Here is a 23,304-nt window from a genome sequence, read left to right on the forward strand (position 1 = left end):
CGATGCCGGTATGATCACGAGACTCACTAGTTTAACCAAGCGAGTAAAATACTATACCTAGGGTAGAAGTTTAATGTGTTTACTTAGCCGGTTTTAAAAATACAATCAATGTCCCGAGGTACAAGCGTCCCAAGGTACGTTACGTTACCCTACATACAAGTTAAATGAATATACGGAACTGGCTGTGGTGGTGGAAATTTTACTTCTTTATATCATGCTCTACAAAATGATTAGACAAATGAAACTAAGTTATAAAAACATGACAGTTATTGTAAATAAATGATTGCGTAAAGTTTTGATGTTTGAAACACTTTTTATAGATATATTTATATATCAAAATATTTTTTATCTTTCTGGACATCCACTCCTAAGACAGCAAATATGATGAATACATAGTGGCTTATTTCTGTCTATCACAATCCATACAGCCATCATTCTCAAACAAAATCTACTAAAATCGCAGGAATTTCCCAATTAAAATCGTCTTCATTCATTAAAGCAGTGCAATATAATTTTGATTAGCACGGCAACGCGAAAGTTTCTTCTCTAATCACATGAACATGACCACTTAGTGGGAAGGAATAGAGTCCTCAATGCGACCCACCACGGTCACTCGTTGTCGATAATGGCGACGCCTACGAATAGAATTAATTAACACGTATGTCTCTAGTGTTGCCACATGTGTTGTGGGACATGTCTAGAATAATGTGGTTTCAATTTAAATAGAATAGATGGTTCCTATCAAGTTTTAATCGTTAAGTCGAGGTAGTTCGGGGAGTCATACTAAATCCTAGACGACTTACTTTAGACTTTATTTTTTTCGTAAATTTTCAAAAGTCGTAGTTGTTCAGAATGACCCCCTTTAGCTTAGTAGGTATACCTATCTATTACTTTTGCAGCAACATGTACAAATGTATTTAAAATAAAGTAATATTTGTACAATAAGGAGTTAAATAATAAAATGTAGATGATTATTATTACATCTCAGTACGGTTCATTAAAAATAATCTTTATATAAGATAACCGATTAATATCAGATCTGAGCGTTTTAAACGTAAAATATTCTAACAAGTACAAGTAGGAACTTTTCGTAAAACACATCACAGAGGTGGCAACACTAATTCTGCTTTCGATATATCGATATTATCGAGAACTCGATAGTCGATGTCAACGAAGCAGTGAAATGGAACGAAACTATAAAGGCAATACTATGGACATTTTTATGGCACTGGATTAGACTTGAATGACTCATTCGCTCTTAACATACGGGATATTTTAGGTGCGGCTCAATAAAATTAAGTATAAAACGTGTTTCAGTTACATAAGAAACTCTTTTTATATTGTAATATTAACGTCGGATAATCTCTCGCATCCGTTTTGAAAAGATAAACATCATCAAATGTCCTTAGAATTCCAAATGATAAAATTAGAACCTATTGTGTTGTGGCAAAATTTGTATTGACTCTATTTACAATGTATCAAGTTTATCAACGTGCTTTTTGAACAATTGAGAAATCCAAAAAATTTGATGAATCCAAATGATTTTAAGAAAGTGTACGAGAGGATAAAAAGAATCTCTCAAGTTTTTTAAAATACCTCCCAATACAAGCAATGATTTTGGAAGTTCGATTTTGTGTTGACCTACAAACATGGAACAGAACACCACTATCCCTCTAATATTGTGACCATTCTAAAAGCTGGACTATCCGTATGAATGAACTTGACCGCTGTGTGGTGGTGTGCGTGCGTGTGTGTGACAGCTGCTTCTGTGTGCGTGTTTCACTTTTTGTGAATGACCAGTGATTTCCGGTTTATTCTATATTAGTTGTGACTTTGTGACTTGTGGCCCAGGTTTTGTTATCATCTGTGGTGCCTCGCGTGTCTAAACACACGGCATAAAAACACGGTTTTATTGACTTTAAGAGCGCTTTTCTCGTTTTTACGGCGATCCAATCCTACGATCCTATACTTACTTGATATTGTTATGTTATGATTACGGTGAAGAAACTTCGATTGTCTCTCATTCGGGCGATATCTTCAATGTGCTCCTGCTTTCACTTAGATATATAAACGTTTTGTTTGTATTTTATGTACACCAATCTTTGCACTATTGCTTATAAACATGCTACTTACAGGTACTCCTTAGTGAGAATTGGAATATTTGTATGAGTACGTTTAAAAAAAATTACGATTAAGTACTATTTAAGGTAAAAGATTTATTTATTTATTTTTTTACCTACACTTTATTATCTTTATATCAAAGATAACCATAATGAATTAAATCGAAATCCAAACGAATTCAAATTCGAATGGGGACAGAAAACTCCTAAATCAAAACGTTGATTTTAGTTTTTTTCAATCGCGTCTTGGATTCGGCCAGCATTCGGCCGGCCGCAGACAAAAAGTGGAATTTTTAGGATTGTAAGAGGCGCGTTAACAGTAGTAAAGTGAATAAGCATGCGAATTCCACCTGAGAATATATCACTTGGTTTTGCCCTTTCGCATGTTTTTCGTTCTTTTTAAGTTCGTGCGTAGGTGAAAATTAAGCTCATGTGTTAATAAGTACCTACTTTAAAATTTATTTATGTATTTTATAAAATACACCTATAAATTTATGTATCTTAAATATTTATGTATGTGCTTACACAAGGTCTTGCAGCCGCATTAAGCTGCTCATTAAAAGAAACTTAATATGTAAATAATTAAATATGTTTAATTGTATTATATGTAGGTATAACAGTTCCTAAAGTTGTCAAGTTTATTAATACATTCTTCAATGTCATTACACGACACTGGCTGAAATTGTTGGCATAAACGCTCTCGTTTATGCCAACAATTTCAACAATTGCCATAAATAAAATAGAAATATTTCAATTTAACTGACAAACCTAGAATATTATTATAACGACATTAGAAAGTCATTGGTAGTGTTATAGTGATAAATGTACAATTTTCCTCACGTACACTCCAAACAAAACATAGATCCAATCTTCAATACCAAAAAAGACAAACGTAGCCTTAGTCCCTGGCAGAAACGCCAATTTATTAGGTTATAACCAGACGTAAAATCGAAATAAAGAAAAAACCACCCTCGCGCCAAACTAAGAAGTTAGGAAAACAAAACAGGACCCGGTCGCCTTATCAAAATTTAAATTTGGAAAAAAGGCGAGGGCCCGGTTCCTCTCATTTCAATAACCGTTATTCGATCCCCCCCCGCCCCGCGCCCCTGTCGCCAAACCATGGCTGATTGATGGCGGAGCAGAAACAATGGCCATTCGGAAAGTAAGCGTCCGACCCAAACTCCGCGAATACTAATAAACGCTTTATTTTATTTTCAACCAAACAACGAGCCCCGATAAATGTTGTGACCGGCCGGATCGGCCTAATCGAATCAACAGCTGCTTCTAATTTTGAAAAGCTCTGCTTCATGTGTAATTGTTCTCAAGTAAATGAGCCATATCGTCTCTTGCGTGGACGCAGGTTGCTACGCAATGGCCATTCCCACAACTGTCATCATTACACACAAACGGATAGTTTACTTAACATTCAAATACCAATGATGAGACGCTATATACCTATACCTATAGATTCTACCCCGTCCTCGGTACGATTATTCGAGCATATCATTACTCGAATGCCTTTACTGCTTAACAAACTTACTAACCAAGACAGGCACAACACAAAAGCGACCTTTCTCACAAGAAATACGATTGAAGCTGGATCCGTTGTTTTAACATCCGATAGACAATTTACTCGAAAGCGTGTCCGACTAAATAATTGCGAATATTTCTCGTACAATGGGGCTTCCTTTATGATTTGTCATTAAGAAAGTCAACTGACGTTCAAATGATATGGTAGCCGACTTGGACTTAGAAGTACAATTGACTCATTTGTCGCGTGGAGTTTGTGTGGTATTACCGCGGGTTGGCGGTGCGTCGCTGGCGTGCAATTCTTCGGATACCTATGTTGTAATTTGATCATTGACTGTAACAGAAAAGATTAGGGGCATTTCATAATCGTTGAAAACACGCACGTCTTCACCTATGGGACGTAAATAGATGGGGGGTCACTGTTGCTTACGAAACATTAGGTTTCGGAGTGCCGCTTATTAACAACTTTTTTCTCCTTTTATCAAACGGTCTTATTGTATTACCTACAGCTTTCGTTTTTAGTTCAGCTAGAAGATAATTCTACGAGTCCTATAAATACCTAGGAGTACTACCTACTTACTTCTCATAAACATAATACAAAGGGATAATTTATCGGCTGACATTTAACATCAATATAGCTAATTAAAATTATTGTACAAATAATATTTTAAGATATGACCACATAAATGATAGAATAAACATGCGACGGCTCTCAATTGTTTAATGTCGTGTCTATAAATTTTATTGGTCTCGTTTTATCTGTTGACGTCCGCTCGCGAGATTTTAATTTAAATATCGAAGATGACAATGGATTAATGGGTTTTCTATTCTGTTATTTGGCCTTTCTGGACGTTGTAAAATCCAAACAGTTTGATTATCTTGCTAATGACAATATGGCGGCTGCGAGAGGCAATTAAAATTTTTATGTTAATCCCAGCTCACAGCCCAGTGTGGTACCGGTCGAACATGGTTTTGTTAAAGTCCATATTAATAAATAATTAATTGATCAATACTAAATTAATGGTCGTCGCGTCGACGGCTTTCATTCGGATTATCATTACTGTATGAAAGGAGTTGTTTCTTGAGACCTAGAAACAAAATTTTTTAAATAGTTTTAGTAGGTAAGGTAAGGTAGTTTCTTGCTTTTAAAATAATTAAACTAGCAGAATAGGTAATAAGGATATTAATATTCTGTAAAATTATAAATACTTATCAATTTGATATAAACAATTCATCAAGACAAAATAGTCGATGGTGTTACGAAAACATTATAAAATTAAAATTGAGAAATTTCATTTAATAATTTCTATCATACATCAATTTTTCCAACCCACAAACAACCAAATCTGTAATTTTATAACAAAAGTGTTGTACCAATTTGACAAACAAACGAAATTACGTGTAATGAACGTTAATCACTGCTAGCCGTAACAGAAATCGTCTACTCCGGTTGTTATTAAAGTAATGACTCGGGCGGAACAAACAAACAAACAAAAATTATGAGAAGGTAATTAAAGAAAGGGTTCCATTTGATAATGGCCCGATAATTTCGCTCCGGCGTCCGTGGAGCAATTTTCTAAAATTATAAACGTAAGTGGTTTCATTACATTGTGCTTTAAAATTCTCGGGTGATAAATTACATTGGGATCGGAACAAAACAAAAAGCTTTTTCGGAAAAAAATACTGGCAGGCCTGCTCCAAATTCAAATGGCATCGTCATAAAAAGCTAACGAATAAAAAGTAAATAAATTAATTAATTAGCTGGCGAGCCAATCAGAGTACGGGCCAAGGCGTGCGAACAAAGGGATCGGCTGAAAATTTCATTTGGCTCCAATTAGATCGTTCTAAAATTGAATTTCTGACAATTATACCAGTATCCGGAAGCGGGCCGCACAGCCTCCGAGCAGGGCGGGTAGATGCCGAGTGACAGAGACAGAAACAGTGCAACAGGTGGACCTTTCCAGCAATTAAAAGCTGGTTTTAATTAGTAGGGGAGTTTCATTATAATGGCGAAAATGGCTCCCATTAAGCGGTTTTCAGTGGAAAGTAAACCACTTGAGAAGAGCGAGGGTTGTAGACTTCACGCTGATATTTGATTTCAGCTATTGTTTCGTACTTGTTGCGCTCATTAATGTTTTATCGCCACTAACAAAAGCTATTAAACCGTTTCTCTGCAACTTGTGCTAATTAAATAACAATTTTTATGACTTTATAATTTATTCCGTTTTTATAATAACTCCTTCCTCATTAACGATATTAAAAGCTAAAAATCGATGTGCCATTACCTAGTCGAATATTAAGTATATTTTTATTAGTTAAAAGATAAAAAGGTCCATAATTTATTAATATAAATTTAATCTAAAACGTGGTTCACACAAATGTTAGTATAAAAATCTAAATATCTCAATTTATAGGCTTATATTTCGGCCCACGCACAGTATGGTGGGCATTCGCTTCAAAACCAACAAAGATGTATGAAGTAATGTGTATAGGAAACCCACTTAATATGTTTGGATCGTGTCCGACTCCGATAAGCTCATTCTTTATATTGAGATAAAGCTAGAAGTTTTGTAGTTTTAGATGTTACGAATAGTAAAGTTGTATGATGCAGGCGATGCAGCTAAACGCTCACATATTTTCTAATTAAAAAAAAAAATACTCCCACGAGCAATGAAAAAGTTCCAGTGACATTGAACGGCAATTCCAGGTGAAACTTCGTGAATGTATCGACTTCGTTACTCGTAAATGTATACGAATGCCATCCCTGTCTGTACCTATAGCTCAGAGAAATGCATAATATGCATGTAAAAGCTTTAACTTTAGATAATAATACATAATTTGTATTATAAGATAACAATTTATTGGCTGTAATTAATTACAAATTATATGAACATAAACTTTATTAAGGTAATTTTATTGATTACAAAACCGACAACTAATTTGTACCTCCTGTAGGTTGGCTGGTAGAAAATGCTCTTAGCATTAAGCCCTCTTTTTGTACATTTATCTTTTATATTTGTGCAATAAAGAATTAAATAAATAAATAAACTAATAAAAAACATTTGAATCTTTTATAACGAAAACTTTACAAGCAAATTCATAAGATTCTCTCCAAATGTCTGCATTTCCTTATCAAAAGCTCCGTTCCATTTGAACATTTTTAAAGAAAAGCTCTAGAGGGTGGCTTTTTCAGTGTGTGAGTGAGTTTTGCATGTAGGGAGTCCTTACATGTGTTAATGCGTTTTCTTTAACAATTTCTCGGGTGACCATGATTTATGTTAAATTATTATTTGTGATACATGATACATGATACATGATACATGATACATGATATATTATCTTATAGGTATTTTTATCATCCATTATTCACATGCATGTATGCATAACTTCCATACAATTTATTACATTCGAAAAAAAGACTGAATGTTTTACTTATCATAGAGATTACAAAGAAAATAATTGTGCTAAATCACTATCCCTGAGATTTTGTGTTCATAGATGAAAATAAAAAGCTTATTATTATAAAATACTGATAAAGCCAACAACTACTCGATTGCAATTGCGATTAGATTGGTCAGAAGTATCAGACTCTAGTCTCATTACGTACGATAAGACAGCACGTCCCGAAACCTCCACCACAACCCGTAGACACCCTACTCCGCCTTCTTCACACTTAGCCCGGTGTGCATACGTTTTGGGCTTCCTTACGCACACACGCTAACCACCTCAACATGTGTGTGTGTATGTGTGTGTGTGTGTGTGTGAAGCACGACATTCACAAATTTCGCATCAATATCGTGTCGTATTGATTTCGGATTGTCGTTAGTCGGCGACATAAGTAAAAGAAAGGGGTGTTTTGTGCAATCCGTGCCTTAAACTGCGTTTGCCGAAAATTTACTTTTTTTTTTTTGCTTTTGTTTTTTTTTGGGTTTTCATCAAAATGTTTTGTTTATCTGCTACTGGAATTGTTTATAATAAGTATCTGTATAATTATACATTTTATGTTTTTTTTTAAAGACTAGTTTTTTAATGAGTAAGTAAATCTGCTGATCACCATAAACTTAGGTTACTCTAGGCTACTTAACGACTATTCAGCCAATTACATTCCATACTCCATTACTAGTTAACTTGACGTTCTCAGGTGGAACTGATAGTACCGGTCTACTTATATTTAGACGACCGAATGGCGTAGTGGTTAGTGACCCTGACTACTGAGCCGAAGGTCCCGGGTTCAATTCCCGGCTGGGGCAGATATTTGTTTAAAGACAGATATTTGTACTCGGGTCTTGGGTGTTGATATTTATATTTAGTATCTATCTATCTATGTATTTGTGTAGATATATCAGCTGTCCGACACCCATAACACAGGTTCTGCCTAGCTTGGGGTCGGATGGCCGTGTGTGAGATGTCCCCACATATTTATTATTTATTTTTAAATTTTTTCATTCAAAAAACTTTTTTTTTTTAAATAAACAAAAAAAGTTGTACTTTTTGAGCCAAACATGTCTTACTTCACAATCTACGTCAGTCTTTTCGCGACACACACACCTCGCCACCAACACACACACACACACACACACAAACACACTCACCCACATAAAAACAGTGACGCAAACACCCCTAAAGAAGAGAAAGGGTCTAAAACATGGACGGCCATTAGAAAAATGTCGCGATAACGATGCTCAATCATATCGATACCAATAAGGGGGTGGTATTGATTTTGCCGAAACGTTAGACAATTCAAATTCTTTTCGAATAAGTAACTTTTGTTTTTGCTCTACTATTTTGCTTTCTTTTAATTGACAGCCTCAAAGGAGGCATTTAAGATTTGTATTGATTGTGTTCTTTCGTTTTACTAGTGTTTTTATATATTATGTGAATAAAGTAGGTACCTATAAACCTATGTGGTTATAGTTTGCATACCTATTATACAAAAGATAACTTACGGTGGCGAGCAACCACTCACAAAATGCCAACACCAAAAGGAGTGAATTTTTAGAAACACTTAATATAAAATTTTAATGCAATATTAATTAACGTTTTTAGTTGGTAATAATCTGATGCGCTTTTAAATATAATTCAATATTGTAGACGGCGTCATTAAGCTAGCTTGTCCGATAAGGAGTAATTTGGTTGACTGGACATTTTTTACTGGAGTATTTGCACCTGTGCTTCTCAAGTTGAACCATTTGCATTCAGACTTTACTACTTAAAACTTGGAAGGTGTGCTTATTACCAGCTTGCAAAACATCTTACTCAAGAATTTACATGTGTACTTGTTACTTGTAAAATTTTTAGTAGTCATCCTTTTACCATTGTATCGGCACTACTAGTACATACTTACTTATAAGCGTCAATAGGTTTCGGTTTTAATAGCATTATTTATGTGAACGTACTTTTTTGTTTCAGGTAAGCCCGATATTCATCCGTCAATATTAACTCCGGTTTTAAAACAACATTAAAGGTAGAGTTACTTATCTTAAACATATTGTTAATAACTTACCTGAATTATGTACTACGTCACGCTAGCTGTAGCTACAAAGCTTTTTCAAGCGGCCTATCAGTTTACGCATCGCCACAACTAGATGGCGCTAGTGGTAGTGAAAAGAAAATTCGTCCTACGAGCTTACACATACGAACCGACACAAGCGCTCCCACACACATGTGGCGGGAAACTTTGGGGTTTTTCTTACCTTTTCCACACATAAGAAAGGGCGTTTTCTTTCGCACTTGGTAGTTTCGCAATTTTCATGCAGGGGGCGGTAGTGGTTTGTTAAAGGCCAAATTCATAATGTAATAAAATATTTCTTTCTTTCTTCAAGTGCCATCTACTATCGTAGGTCGGCTATCATTATGGCCACTTGGGCCCGGGAAGTCGCAGCTCGGAATAGCTCTATGGTGGACATATTGAACCATTCGGCGAGGTTCTGTAGCCAGTGGGTTCTTCTACGGCCAGGTCTTCTTTTGCCCTGTATTTTCCCTTGCAATATTAGAATTGTTTTATGTTATGTTGTATTACATGTCTAAGTCAAAATATTTTTTTTGTTCATTAGAAAAAAACACGTAATTGTATAAGTATTTATTGAAATTCACTAAGTCTAGAAGACGTTTTCTATTGGACACGTAGGTACAGTAGTACAGAAGCTGAAGAAAAAATATATTTTGCAAAATTTGCAATAGATTTTTTGTCAGAAACAGAACTAATAATCAAGTAAGAAATACCGATTTAAGTCAATTAAATCGATAAGAAAAGAAATTCAGTCAATTGAACACTGATTGGGCTGTAGGTACCTTGGTAGGTACCTACTTATAATCGTAAATTAATAATATTATAGTAAGGTAAGTACCTAAGTTGTAGATAAATAATAGGCTCAACTATCCTTTTCCCACTACTAAAGATTCGTAACTAAAAATAAACACCACTAGATTAACTAGATACATAAGAAGCTTTTGATCACGTACATACAGTAAGTACCTAAGAGGCTATATTACAAGAAGTGGGCAAGAACAAGGTCAGTCGGAGGTTCGCTGACCGACACACCTTTATTTACGAAAAGGTCCAACGTCAATTGTCACAGGCTATATCTGTAAACTTTTTAAAAGAAAAGAAAAAAGTAGGTACAGTGCCACAAACTTATCTGTTCCGGTGAGAGCTCACGTAAATGTCTAATATTTCTTAATTCTGTAAGATTTTATGTTTGCCAGTGGTGGTAATTCGCCCTTGCGGTATTAATAAACCCATATAATATTTAACAATATATAATTCCTTTGTAAGTAATGAGATATGGATCAATTTAGTTCGCTGTCACCGGAACAGATAAGTTTGTCGCACTATACCTAAGTATGATAATCTTTTAAGGTTTTGTACAGCTAAGAAACAAACCTTTTTTTTAATTGGTAAGAAAGTGGATCTTGACCCGTATTCAAACAATTTTCTTGCATAGATGTAGTTTCTTAAGGGAAAATTCAAGAGAAGCCTAATTATTAGATTAAGCCGTTTATTCCTGATAATGTTTTCGTCTTATCAAACCTCTGCCTCTCCCCGAGCAGCCGAGCGATCAATAAAGAATAAACAGAATTTTTTCTTAATAAAATTCGTCGTTTCTATTTCTGGCCAGTCACAAACCATAGACTACCGGCGGCCCTCAAATTCTTTTTTCCACCGTATTTGTGTCGCTGTCAAAGCGTATTTTGGCGGCAACGTGCGTGGGGCATCGACCCGCAACCCCTGACCTTGCTGTATCGTAAACCGACTGATAGTAAACACTCACCGTAACGTTACTATGAAGCGTGACGTCATGTTCAAAACCCGTTGTGCGGTTCAAAAAGTTTACATTTCAACGAAATGCATAGTCAATCAAGGTTCAGCCTCGGAATAATGACGTCTAAAGCTTTTGAATGAACTTAATTGAAAATTAGTAAAAAATATGCAATTTTATTCGTAGAAAGTCAGATAGACTGAAATACGAGTGTATTATCCAGTGACATAATGGAACGGCAAAGTCAGGTGGAACCTTTTCATTGCTCGCGTGTTTATATAATGGTTTAATTTCGCCCAATTTCAATTACTACACTGTTGCTACCATAACTACCTATAGGAAATCAATTTTATTAATATATTTTTCTGCTTATTCAAGTAATTCAGGTGGTTATTAATGTTATTATATTTCGTGTCCTAAAATGACAACTCAGTATAAACTATTTAAACAAGGCAGGTAGCATGACAAAGTAAGGGTCTTTCCAAACTAATCGGTTTATTAAATATTAGGTTAATTGTTATAAATATACCGATCGAAAATTTTAAGAATAACGTAACTGGAAATATTGATAGAGTTAGGTACCTAACTTGATGCTCTGAAAATGTAAAGTTTGTACCACTCAGATAAAAATTTTGCTCTTGTAATACCAATAGTACCTACTTCTTCAGGGATAAAATAATAAACTATTGCAACATTTATTTTTTACATGTGTGTTCAACTTTAAGTAAATAACTGACAAACAATTGCACCAGTATGGAAGCGCCCTTAGTTTTTGCGTTGTTATTTGCGCAGAGGCTCCGTGGGTGGCCGATGGACCACGGCCCAAGGACCAGGGACCACTAACGCCGCGGTCAGGGAAACAAATTCATTCTTTTGTTGGCACTTTATGCCGTTTTAAAATTATTTTATTGCTACTTGTTCTTATCGAGGAAGTGTGAGGTAACCGGAGGTTTAAATGGTGAGGTGAGGTGTTCTGTTTGTGAGTTTCCTTTTGACTTATTTTGATTATGACGACGACTAAATCGACTTGCGGTATGATTGCGTTAAAACATATCTTAATGCGCAAATCTGCACACAAACTGCTTTAAGTCTAAAAGGTAGGTACCTACACATCTTTTTTATATATTATGATCTAACCTATTAAGTGCCAATTTCTCCATTGTCGGTTAGAGCATAACCAAGGAGCAGTGGTTGACTTTTGAGCTTTTGACACATCTGTCATGAATTTTATATGGAGATGACGTATAATTGATGAATGATAACAGGTCGGTTAGATAACCGACTATGGCGAAATTGGCACTAAAGGTAAGTAGTCCCAATGCTGGTTAAAGACCTGGATCTTCTCTGCCATGAGTCTCGTCCACTACTTGGTATTTCTTACTTATTTATCCCGATAAACTGACTATTTAAGTTTGAAGCGCTGTACAGTAGTACAGACAGTCTGTAGTTAGTGTAGTTTTACCTGACAATTCGGTAGTCGTGCAGGTTGAATGTTCAAGGCAGACTGTGGAAAAATCTTCAGCGCACCCTATAGGGACCTTAAATCAGTCGAATTACCTAACATAAATATTGTGAAAAGTTGTAAGTAATGTTTTCTCTAAAACTACATCTTACCACGTTCGGAACGGACTTATAATCCTAACTAATATTATAAATGCGAAAGTAACTGTGTCTGCCTGTCTGTTAATCTTTCACGCCAAAACTACAGCACGGATTTGAATGAAGTTTGGTATAGGTAGTACTTACATATGGTCTAGACTCTGAGAAAGACATAGGCTTTTTTTTATCGCGGAATTCGTAACAGCTATTGACATGTAAAAGGTCTTCTTCGCTGAAAGCTATAATTACCTATATTGTATTTTAATAAATGTAGGTATAAGTAAATATTTTAAAGTTAGGTAGGTACCTAATAAGGTACATAATATTAATGTTATTAATAGATGATGACCCAATATCCATAGACTTAATAGTTCAGCATTATGAACTCTTTACCAACCTACGCTTTGACATAAAATATCAACATTGATATCACTCTCTGGAATTGTTGATTTGGCCCTTTTTATTTATCATCAAAACTCCAAGCCTCTTATTTCTTTAGTTGTTCCCATACTTACAGCATATACTATTATTAGAATAGCTAACTGAAAGTGATGACCACCAAACAGGTCTGCAATTTTGACTCCACAGTTTCTACAGTCCAACTATAAAGTCGTGAAAACGGAAGTGGATCCTAACTAATTGTTTAAGATCGTATTTAATCGATCGTTTATATTTATTAAAGGACAAATACGTTAAAATCTATAATGAATTTGTATGTTATTTTTAAAATGTATGTAAAAGTGGGTAAGTACTAAGTAAATAACTGATGATCATAAAAAGTCTTAGCAAAATCGCACTCTTTGACGTCAGGACTTTTAGTTTGACTGTACATAGCTATCCAACGGTCATCATCCGTCAGTAGCTTTTACCCTTGCCTGTGACTCACCATAATATTTCGTACCAGTAGCTATTATGTTCGGCTTGTGGAAAACTAATTTATTTTTTAAAAGAATAAGGTATAATAAGGTATAGTAATTATTTTCAGAACCAGAATTAACCATGCATTCGACACAACAAGTCGTTTTAACTATAGGTTCTGACACATCCAACCATATATGTATACGTCGTCGTCGCTCTTCTACCTAAATACTTCTTCTACCTTTATATTTTTCTTGTTTTTGATTCAGATTCATGCATAATTTTATCGTATATATAATAATCGTAAGTAATATTTTAAAATAATTTGTTGATTGTTAAGATATTATGAATTAAAAAAAAACACGCACTCACGCCTTGTACTAATAATGTACGGGGTAGGCAGAGGTGCATTGCTGCACCCACTTTTCGCCAGAGTGTTATGTTAGTCCCAATGTAATAGGGGGCGGGCCTATTGCCATTTTACGGGCACATCCAAGACCCGAGAACAAATATCTGTGTTTAAACAAATATCTGCCCCAGCCGGGAATCGAACCCGGGACCATCGGCTCAGTAGTCAGGGTCACTAACCACTGCGCCATTCGGTCGTCTATGAATTAAGACTTCTTAATCTACAACCATTTCACAGAGGCTCAGCTCAGTATGTTTATATTTTTCTATCGTTATTGGAGAGCTAGACGTTTTGCTATTTTAACTTTCAAGAAAGTTCATATCAATTAACTATCAGTCAGGCTATAAATAAAGATATAGTGAGATAAAATATCCATTAAATTACATAAATACATAATTATCTACATCTAAACTGATTAACTATAATAGTTAAGTATACAACTAGTCCATATACTTAGGTAATACCACGATTGTATTTGAATGAATTTAACCCATTAGGAAGACCACAATCGCAAGTTACAGTCGTACCAACACGCTAGAGACATTTCGACAAATCAATTCGAACGCAACGACAAAACCCAAACAATAGCGTTCCAAATTCAACCGCGATTCGCGGCAAAAACTAGCCGCGAGCCAGTCGGCGACAATTAACTGCCGGCGTAATTAAATCGAGGCGTGGCCCCGCTAATGAGGGGCGCACAGAGGAGGCGGCCGGCGTAATCAACATTAAAGATTGGCGAGAGATGCGGCCCCCGCACCCCTCATTACTTATACAAAATATTTAAGACGCGCGTCGTCCCGCTCTCCGTGTGCTAATAACTCGCACCCACTCTCTATCGCCATCTCTCTCCGGCTGAGCGTAATAAAATTAAGCCTTCGCCTCGCCTCGACTCGCTCGCTGGCCCCGCCCACCGCGGGGCGCGGGGCGGGTGCGGCGGCGGCTGCGGGGCGCTCCGCCGACCGGCCGTAGTGTGCTGCCGACCGTCAACAGTGAAACGTCGTGCCCGTCGCGCAACCACCAACTCGCACGATCCACAAACTCACACCAACAACACAACTTAGTTCCTCATTATCAGTTCCCGCGGGTGTTTTGGTGTTATAAGATTTTTTTGTGATTTGACTGACCGCTTCTGAAGTGCAGTTTGAGTTTACGTTTGTTTGGATATTGGACAAGTGATTGAAGTGACTGTGCGTGCTATGCCGCATCGTGTTTAGCAGCGTTTCGCAGGCGATGCTCAAAGGTTAATATAGTTTTTAAGTCTTCCCTTAGGAATCCTACAGAAATATTAGCTGCTTATTGTTCATTTCCGTCAACATTGCAAAAAATGTTCCAGCTCTCATTTCTTTGCACTTCTTGTATTACGTTTCCGCGTCTGTTGAAAGTTTCAAGACGTCAGGACTTACCGAGAATTCTTCTAATTTCTTCTGAAATACCAAATTTTGGTAATCTTATTATTAGCGCATTTTCAATATCTGCAACCGTTTTGGTTCCATTTTCTAATTAGGTAATAAATTATTTTAGTCCGATCTTTATTGGTACCGATCCAGTCCACGAGACAAAAATTCTGTACTTACCGGTATTCAAATCGCCGCTAGTAAATTTAGTATCATCTTCAGTATCAATAATATTTTCACCATACCAACTTACAATAAGAAGGCAAACATTACAAGAATTCTTTCATATTTACACCCAGGCAACCAGTAGTAAGATCCAAAATCTTACTTATTTGCTCATACAAAATTTGTTCTGCTGCAAATTTTAATAACATTTGATTAAAAGTATACTTATATGAATAAATATTTTAATTAAATAACTAAGATTTTACTCTTTATAGCTGTAAGATTTTTTCCTGCTTCTTAGTTTCTAATTGGATTTTATACCTATTTACCCGTAATGTCGTAAGATGTAAGATTATTGTAGGTACTTAACATAAGTAATTATTTTTTATCTTCTTTCTTTGCTTTTTTTGCTACTAAAATTAAACTATTTGGAACAACAGTACTTACCTTAATAGTTGATTAATTTATGATCTAATCAAAGTTTGAGGAAGATAATAATATCCAAGTGCTTTTAAAAATAATATTTTAACTTTCATCCTGCAGGTAGCAAGCAGGTACCTATTACCTACTTAAAAATATGAATTTAAATACATGTTTTTCAGGCACTGGGTTTCACATAGTTATTCTTAATAAACATTTTGAGTATTAATCTTGCTTGCTTTGCTTTATTGTTTGCTTATCTCTATAATTTTCTTAACTGTATCTATTATATTTATTTTATTCATAATTTGAATGTGCGAGGTAAGAAGGTTTATTGTGGCTATTGTAGCTAAGGGGACAGCCTTATTATGTCTGTAAATATCATGCAGTTCTACCAGTTATGTAAATAAACGACAACATTTTAAATCTTGTAACAAATAAAATTTGCGAGACAAATTCAATTTGTCGCGTGCCGGTTTCTATTACGTTTGCTTATTTTATTACAGACACCCATTTGAGAAGTGTCCAACGAGTTCTGAATTCAAATATTTAAACTTCGAAAAACAATTACTGGCCGCGGCGCATTCTCGCGCTCCGGGGCGGCCATCTTGCACCGAGATCATTTTCCCGCCGATATCTCCGCTCGATCGATATTCGGGACAGATCGATTCATTAATCAAAACGACCTCAGATATGTATCTGGCATCGCAAACAGTATTTAATTTATAACCGAGCAACGTTGATAATTGATTTAGGTGAGTAGGCGCAAGAGTTCGGTGCGAATAACACAACAATGCCACCACCGTCGGTATTGGAATTGATTTAGTTTGCATATTTTAAACATTGTTACTGGTGTGACGATAGAGACCTCCCACCGCTGGGACTTTAGAAAAACATCTCTTTATGATCAGTGATGTAAATTTATTAACATGCTTAATTGGAAGAGGAATATAAAAAGCGTTAAAATACAATATTTATGGCAAAAGTGACACCTCCTTTAAGTAATTCTTATCAAGTTACAGAAATCTGGCGTCGACGCCAAAATAAAGAACAAAGACCCCCTCTGTAAATAAATGTTGACGCCAACCTAAGACCAATACATGGCGATGTTCCCTGGACACTTCCTGTCCTTCAGACTGTTTACCTTCCTTATCAAAGGTTGGTCCCAAACACTGAACAGTGACAGCCCTTCAAAACAAACATTATCGTATGCGACTTCGATTTAGATTTAGGAACCGGTCCTTACAAAGTATCTATAAATATAATAGACATTAATTTCTCACTCTTAAGTAATTAAACTAGGTAAAGCTAAGTACGTGAAGATTTTCAAAAGCTTTCAATGTAAAATTAAAATATTTTGTCTTTAATTTCGAGGATATGACAACAACAAAAAGTAAAGCTTCAATACCTATCTTTTTCCTTCTATTTTGTGTAAATTTGCATTAAATTCAAACTTAAAATAATTCAATAATTAGGCCCGAATATCGCAAAGTTAAAAAAAATTAACCACCTGTGCGTCTGCTAATTCAAAATTAAATGTAGACGTAGGATATGCATCTGGGTGATTCTCAAATGACGCGATTTAGGTATGTCCAAGCCATAAAATACATGAAATTGATAGTTTTATACCAGGATGTATTTTTTTTAAATAATGTATCTTGTGACCGTTTTTATACATTAGTAATGTAATGCATAAATTTATAAAGTAAGCGACAATGATTTTTTAAAACTCAATATCATAAGTTCTTTGGCGCGTCCTTCACTTGACTTTATTTTTAGGTCAAGAAAAACTCACTTTTTAAAGTAAAATAAGCTTATGATTTATATGTTATCATTATAACAGATACTTATGGTAATTGTAAATTAGGTTTCTATTCACTATTAGGTTTAGTTTTAAAAAATATAACGCATTCAATTTTGTCCGAGAAAAAAAACTAACTTCTTTGGCGTAACGATACCGTCTTCCTACTCTGCGTTTAAACGATCACCGGACATAATCACCATGCGTCCCTCACCCTTCAGTCCCCCACTATCTTCGACCAGGAGCAGAGGAGCGTAAGTTTACGGAGTATGACGAAAAAATTTTTTTTTTGCGCCATAACTGGTTTTGGTCAGGTAAGTGCCTAATTTCTTCGATTGTTACTTTCATGCTATTATTTGTTTTTGTTGCATACATATTTTTGTCCACGTATGTCTATTCAAACAGTATGCACGTGTCAATAAGAGGTTCCAATTGTACATCAGCTTTCTGTAAAAATAAATTTTAAGTGATGATTTCTAATTCCGTTGGCAATAATTTCTTTGGATTTCTTTGGCATTCTGCGCCAACGAAATTAGTTTTGATACAAAGAAATTAGTATTGAGTATTACCACCATTAATAACGCTAACTTTATGCATTCAATGTCTATTATGGTTAATTCTCTCATCATCATCATCAGCCCATAATCATCCACTGGACATAGGCCTCTCCCAATAAGCGCCACAACACTCGGTTCTCGGCCTTCCTCATCCAACTACTACCGGCTACCCGCCTAAGGTCGTCAGTCCAGCGGGCAGGAGGGCGTCCCACGCTGCGGTTGCCTGTTCGTGGTCTCCACTCGAGAACTCGTCTACCCCAACGGTTATCGGTTCTTCGGCAGATTTGACCAGCCCACTGCCACTTCTGGTTGCATATTTTGACAGCTATGTTGGTAACCTTAGTCCTCTGACGGATAACCTCATTTCTGATACGATCCATCAGAGAAACCCCAAGCATAACTAGAGAGTTATGCTTGGGGTTTCTATAGAGAGCCATAGCACGCTAAGCGACTTTAAATCGGTGGACCAGTCCTACCGTCAGTGTCCACGTCTCAGCACCATACTATCATCACTAGCAGGACGCACTGGTTGAAGACTTTTGTCTTCGGGCTCTGAGGAATGGACGAGGAGAATATGTGACGAAGTTTCCCGAATGCAGCCCAACCCAGTTGGATGTGCCTTGCAGCCTCCTTGTCCAAGTTGCTTCTGCCTAGCCGAATAGTCTGCCCGAGGTAGACGTATTCATGCACAACTTCGATTGTTGCCTCACCAACGACTACCGGCTCCGGTTTCATGTGAGCATTGTACATAACTTTCGTCTTGTCCTAGTTCATACCGAGGCCTACACGTCGGGAAGCAGCATTTAGGCCACTTAGCATCCAGCTAAGTTCCTGCAGAGATTCTGCCATAATAACGATGTCGTCCGCGAAGCGGAGGTGTGACATGTACTCGCCATTTATACATATGCCATGTCCTTTCCAGTCCAACGTCTTAAAGACATCCAGTGAATTGGTGAACAGTTTCGGAGATATCACATCCCCCTGTCTCACTCCACGTTTCAGTTGGATAGGTCTTGTCTTGTGGTCCTCAACTTAGACAGTCATAGTAGCGGCATTGTACAGACACCTCAACACCTCGATATAGCGCCAGTCGATTTGGCATCTCTGCAAGGATTCCAAAACTGCTTAGGTCTCGATGTAGTCGAAGGCTTTTTCATAGTCCACAAAGGCTAGATACAGAGGCTAATTATACTCTTCGGTCTTCTGTATAATCTACCTTACTGTGTGGATGTGGTCTATTGTACTAAAGCCTTTTTGAAACCCAGCCTGCTCCGGGTGCTGAAACTCGTCTAACTTTTGGGCAAGACCATTCGTGATAACCCTTGAGAACAGCTTGTATACATGGCTTAAAAGCGAGATCGGTCTATAGTTCTTCAGAAGGGTTTGGTTACCCTTCTGAAGAACTGTAGTCCTCTCTAGAAGCTGGTGTTGACAGCTCCAATTTGGTGCAGTGTGGGACGAAGGGTCAACTTCACCAGACATCTCCTCTCCAGCTTGAAGTTGATATTCAGAGTGCCTCGGAGAAGTCGGTGATCACTCCCAGTTTTAAACCTATTGATCACTGATATCTGAAAATGTGCAGCTTGTTAGTCATAATGAAGTCTTTTTCGTCCTACCATCGGGGCTTGCCCATGTCCACTTCCTCTGGGGCCGATTCTCAAAGAAAGAATTCATCAGAAAGAAAGCCCCTCCCTTTCGAGGAAGTCTACAAGCATTTGCCCTCTCTGATTTCTGCTACCAAAGCCATGATGTCCTACCCTCGATTCGTCGCATTCTTGTACTCCCACTTTGGCGTTGAAGTCCCCCATCACAACGGTGTATTGGGTCCTAGCAGTACACGTGATGCCCTAGAGATATCCTCGTATATTGTTTCGACTTCTGTGTCAGAGTGTGCCGAGGTTGGTGCATATAACTGTACGACCTTCAAGGAATACCTCTCGGTTAGTTTAAGTACTAGGTACGCTACCCGATTTGACACACTGCTGATCTCCAATACGTTGTTGACAAGGGTCTTGTTGACGAGGAATCCTACGCCACCTTGGGACAGTTGGTCGCCCTCCTGATGGTAGAACATGGGGCCGGACTCCAGGGACATCGTGTCCTCGTCCTCTTTACACTTTTTTATACCGGTGACGCTGCTGCCCATCGCCGGCCTATGGGATTTAGAGTAGCTGTTTTTGGATGGTTATACAGCCATCATCCGGTCGCCAGAGCCTCGTCTGTTATTTAGCAGAGTGCACCACGGGCAGGTGAGGTTGGCAATTGGTTCATTCGGATGTTTAGAACCCTTGCACCCTTACGTGTCTAGGTAATTATGTTAAAAACAAATAAAGATATGCTTGATTTTTAGTTTTGTTGTGTAATATTTGCAATCTACGCATAAAACTTATTTCTTTAAAACAATTTTTAATTTCTTTGTTCTTAAAACTAACTTCTTTGGGACCTTTTATAATTTCTTTGGTGTGTTTTCTAATTTCATTGGTGCCAATCTAATTTCATTGGCCCAAAATTGTTTAAAATCGCTGTAACTTTGAATCGGCTCGATAGATTTCAGGGCCAATAAGAGATAACTAAAGAGGTCTAAAGCCTCTACAATATGTGGGGTATAATATTAAAACAACATGAAAAAAAAAATGCGCCAAAGAAATTATGCTTTTGGAGCCATTTTTTGAGAATCACCCATCTATTGTTTTGTTAAATCGTAAAACAAAGTAGCACAGGCTGTGTCTAAAACAATATTATGTTAATACCTCCATGATCCTAACGCGTGATAGGAACCGCTGAGAAGAGAACTCTTTATTAGCAATTGTAATGTATTGAAATCGTATACATACGGCCTAATTTTAAAGTCATCGTATTTTGTCTACTTTGTGCTTACTAGTTTCAGAGGGAAATAGTTTAAATGTACAAATTTATAAGGTTTTTTTTCTTGTGTTATGTTAATGCTTTGTTTAAGGAAATGAAAAGTAGAGTTCCAAGAATGTTTATTTTGTTATACTTAGCAGTAATAGCGAGTTGTATCTATTTAGCTTGTATAAAAGCATTACAGTGCTGTCTAACTATTGTTTAAAAATGATTGATGATATATTATTATGGATCGATAAACATGTCATAATACTTATAATTTTTCCCATGTACATTCGGGAAAATATACAGAACCAGTATCATAAAATAGAACAAACATAATCGTAACGTAACGTAAAAGACTCCCCGGTATTATCCTTCGAGTTCCTACCGCCATCTTGTGTTCGGTAGTGGAACTAAACGCGCTATCTCCTGGGAATGCGCCCAATAGTAATTCATCAGACACTCCATAGATAACAACTGTCGTGACAGCTTGTACAGATGGACATCTTTAGATACCGATAACCGAAATATTGTATAATCGTAAGTAAGTACTTACTTACGATTTTAAAATCATCTTCAAATATTGCTATTGGTTCTTTTGATATGGCGCAGATGAGTTCTCTCTAAGTGTATCCTACAAACTTACGTATTACCTTCTTAAATATATTCAAAATAAGATATTGCTACTTATTAAAATTTTGGCTTAATTTCCATTTGATAACAAAAGTTCTTTACATTTTCTTATTAGATTTTTTACTGTTAAACTAATATGATTGAGAAAGAAATAGACATATTAATATAGAATTATAAAATAAATGTTATCATAGGTTTTTTAATTTATTATAAACCAACGAATACGCTGTGTTGTAGCTACTTACTTAGTTTCTACTGTAAATTTAGATAATATTATGTACCTCGATGATGTGGTTGGTCAATTCAGTTTTAGTTATATCTAATGTACAACAAATTGATTCACCTGCTAACCGTTATTATTAGACTTGCGTTTAGGTATACGATAAAATCAATGAATAACTAACTGCTTTGTTTGTTACTTCTTCTAATAACGTTGTTTTTTTTTAAAGTTCCAGTGTGTTCCAAATTTGAAAATGCAAAGATTTCAATACCATCGTGGATTCCATCAAATAACTTCATACAGTCGAAAAGTCATTGTTAATTTTCTGTAATAAATAGAGATGTAAGTTTTTTTAATAATAATTACAATAAAATATAGCCAACTGTAATAGTAACGGTCAGTATTACTTAGTACTGTAAAAAAAAGTAACAAAGTCCCTATTACAGAGTTCTCGACTCGTCAACGGGTGAATAATATGTCTCAACGGTTTCGGTGTCTACTTTCGGCATCAATTTTCTCGTTTAGCGCAATTTATCAGTGAGGCTGACATCAATGAGGTTTTCGTCAATTTCGTCGGCGCGTATATGGCTATGATAATTTGTTTCCGGTGCGGGCGCGTGCGCGCGACACTGTGTATACATTCTAGTTCTGAGCACGATTTGCATTTGAAATATTTCGTTTGGCTCGCGCCTCACTAGCACAATGCCTTCAGGAGAGGCGATATTAATAGTTGTGTCATATCAAATTTCGTGGTACATTTTTCAGAGGCTCGTGCTAGGGATTTCTTTTGGTAGTTGGACAATAGCCCTAATTCCGGCGCACGTGCGTGAAGAATGGGCTCGTCTTGCTCGGATGTGTAAGTCGCATCGATTTCCTTTTACGTTGCCATCTCATTAATTAGATAATTTGTTTCCTCTTGAACTCCGGCCGGTCCTCGACCTCAAAGGGCCAGTGGAAAGTACTAATTAACAGAAATTAATTTGGCCGCATTTCTCGCTGTAAAGTGTAAAGTGGCGAGCGAGATGCTTTTGTTTTATTGAATAATTGCCGAGTGGAGTTTGGGCGCGACGGACTGGTTCCTCCAAGGCCAGCCGTCGAACTTGCCGGCGTTGCAGTAATAATAATTGTTCGTGCTCATTGAAAAACGCCCGGGGTAGAGGCGCGAATCACGAGGAGCGGACGCGCCGGACGTTTTGCAAAATGTCGCGCGCACTCGCTTATCCGTGGCATTCTTATTCACGCCTCCCCTGCCGAAGAATCAGTTGCTTGTTCTGTTTGGACTTAGGTACCCATAATTTAGCAAATAGGTACATTAATTAATCAAAAATATTTTTTTATAGTTTCGTCATCCAAAACACCCCAGGTATTGTGTATAAAAAGCTTACCGAAGTGACTAAGACCGAGTGTAATAAACTTTGTTATCAACTAATAATTAGCGATAACTGCCCAAAACGTTATCTTGTATGTTTGCTATTAAATAATCGATAACCAC

General features: G+C 36.7%; 1 protein-coding gene and 1 pseudogene across 2 annotated transcripts in view; one reads left to right on the forward strand and one right to left on the reverse strand.

Annotated features, from left to right (window-relative positions):
- The window catches only part of LOC125488505 (zinc finger homeobox protein 3), a 94,532-nt gene that overhangs the window by 37,001 nt on the left and 34,227 nt on the right, over nt 1-23,304 (forward strand). Inside the window, exon 1 of one of the 2 annotated variants that reach the window (XM_048631682.1) lies at nt 14,726-15,015. The exons of the other annotated variant lie outside the window; for it this stretch is intronic. The gene's annotated coding sequence lies outside the window, so the exon portion shown is untranslated. Of the gene's footprint in view, nt 1-14,725; nt 15,016-23,304 lie in introns of those variants that run through there. 2 annotated transcript variants of the gene reach the window in all.
- On the reverse strand, nt 19,671-20,798 carry LOC125490984 (annotated as a pseudogene).

This window comes from Plutella xylostella, chromosome 29 (genome assembly GCF_932276165.1).
Source record: "Plutella xylostella chromosome 29, ilPluXylo3.1, whole genome shotgun sequence".
In the NCBI taxonomy this organism is placed as follows: Eukaryota; Metazoa; Arthropoda; class Insecta; order Lepidoptera; family Plutellidae; genus Plutella; species Plutella xylostella.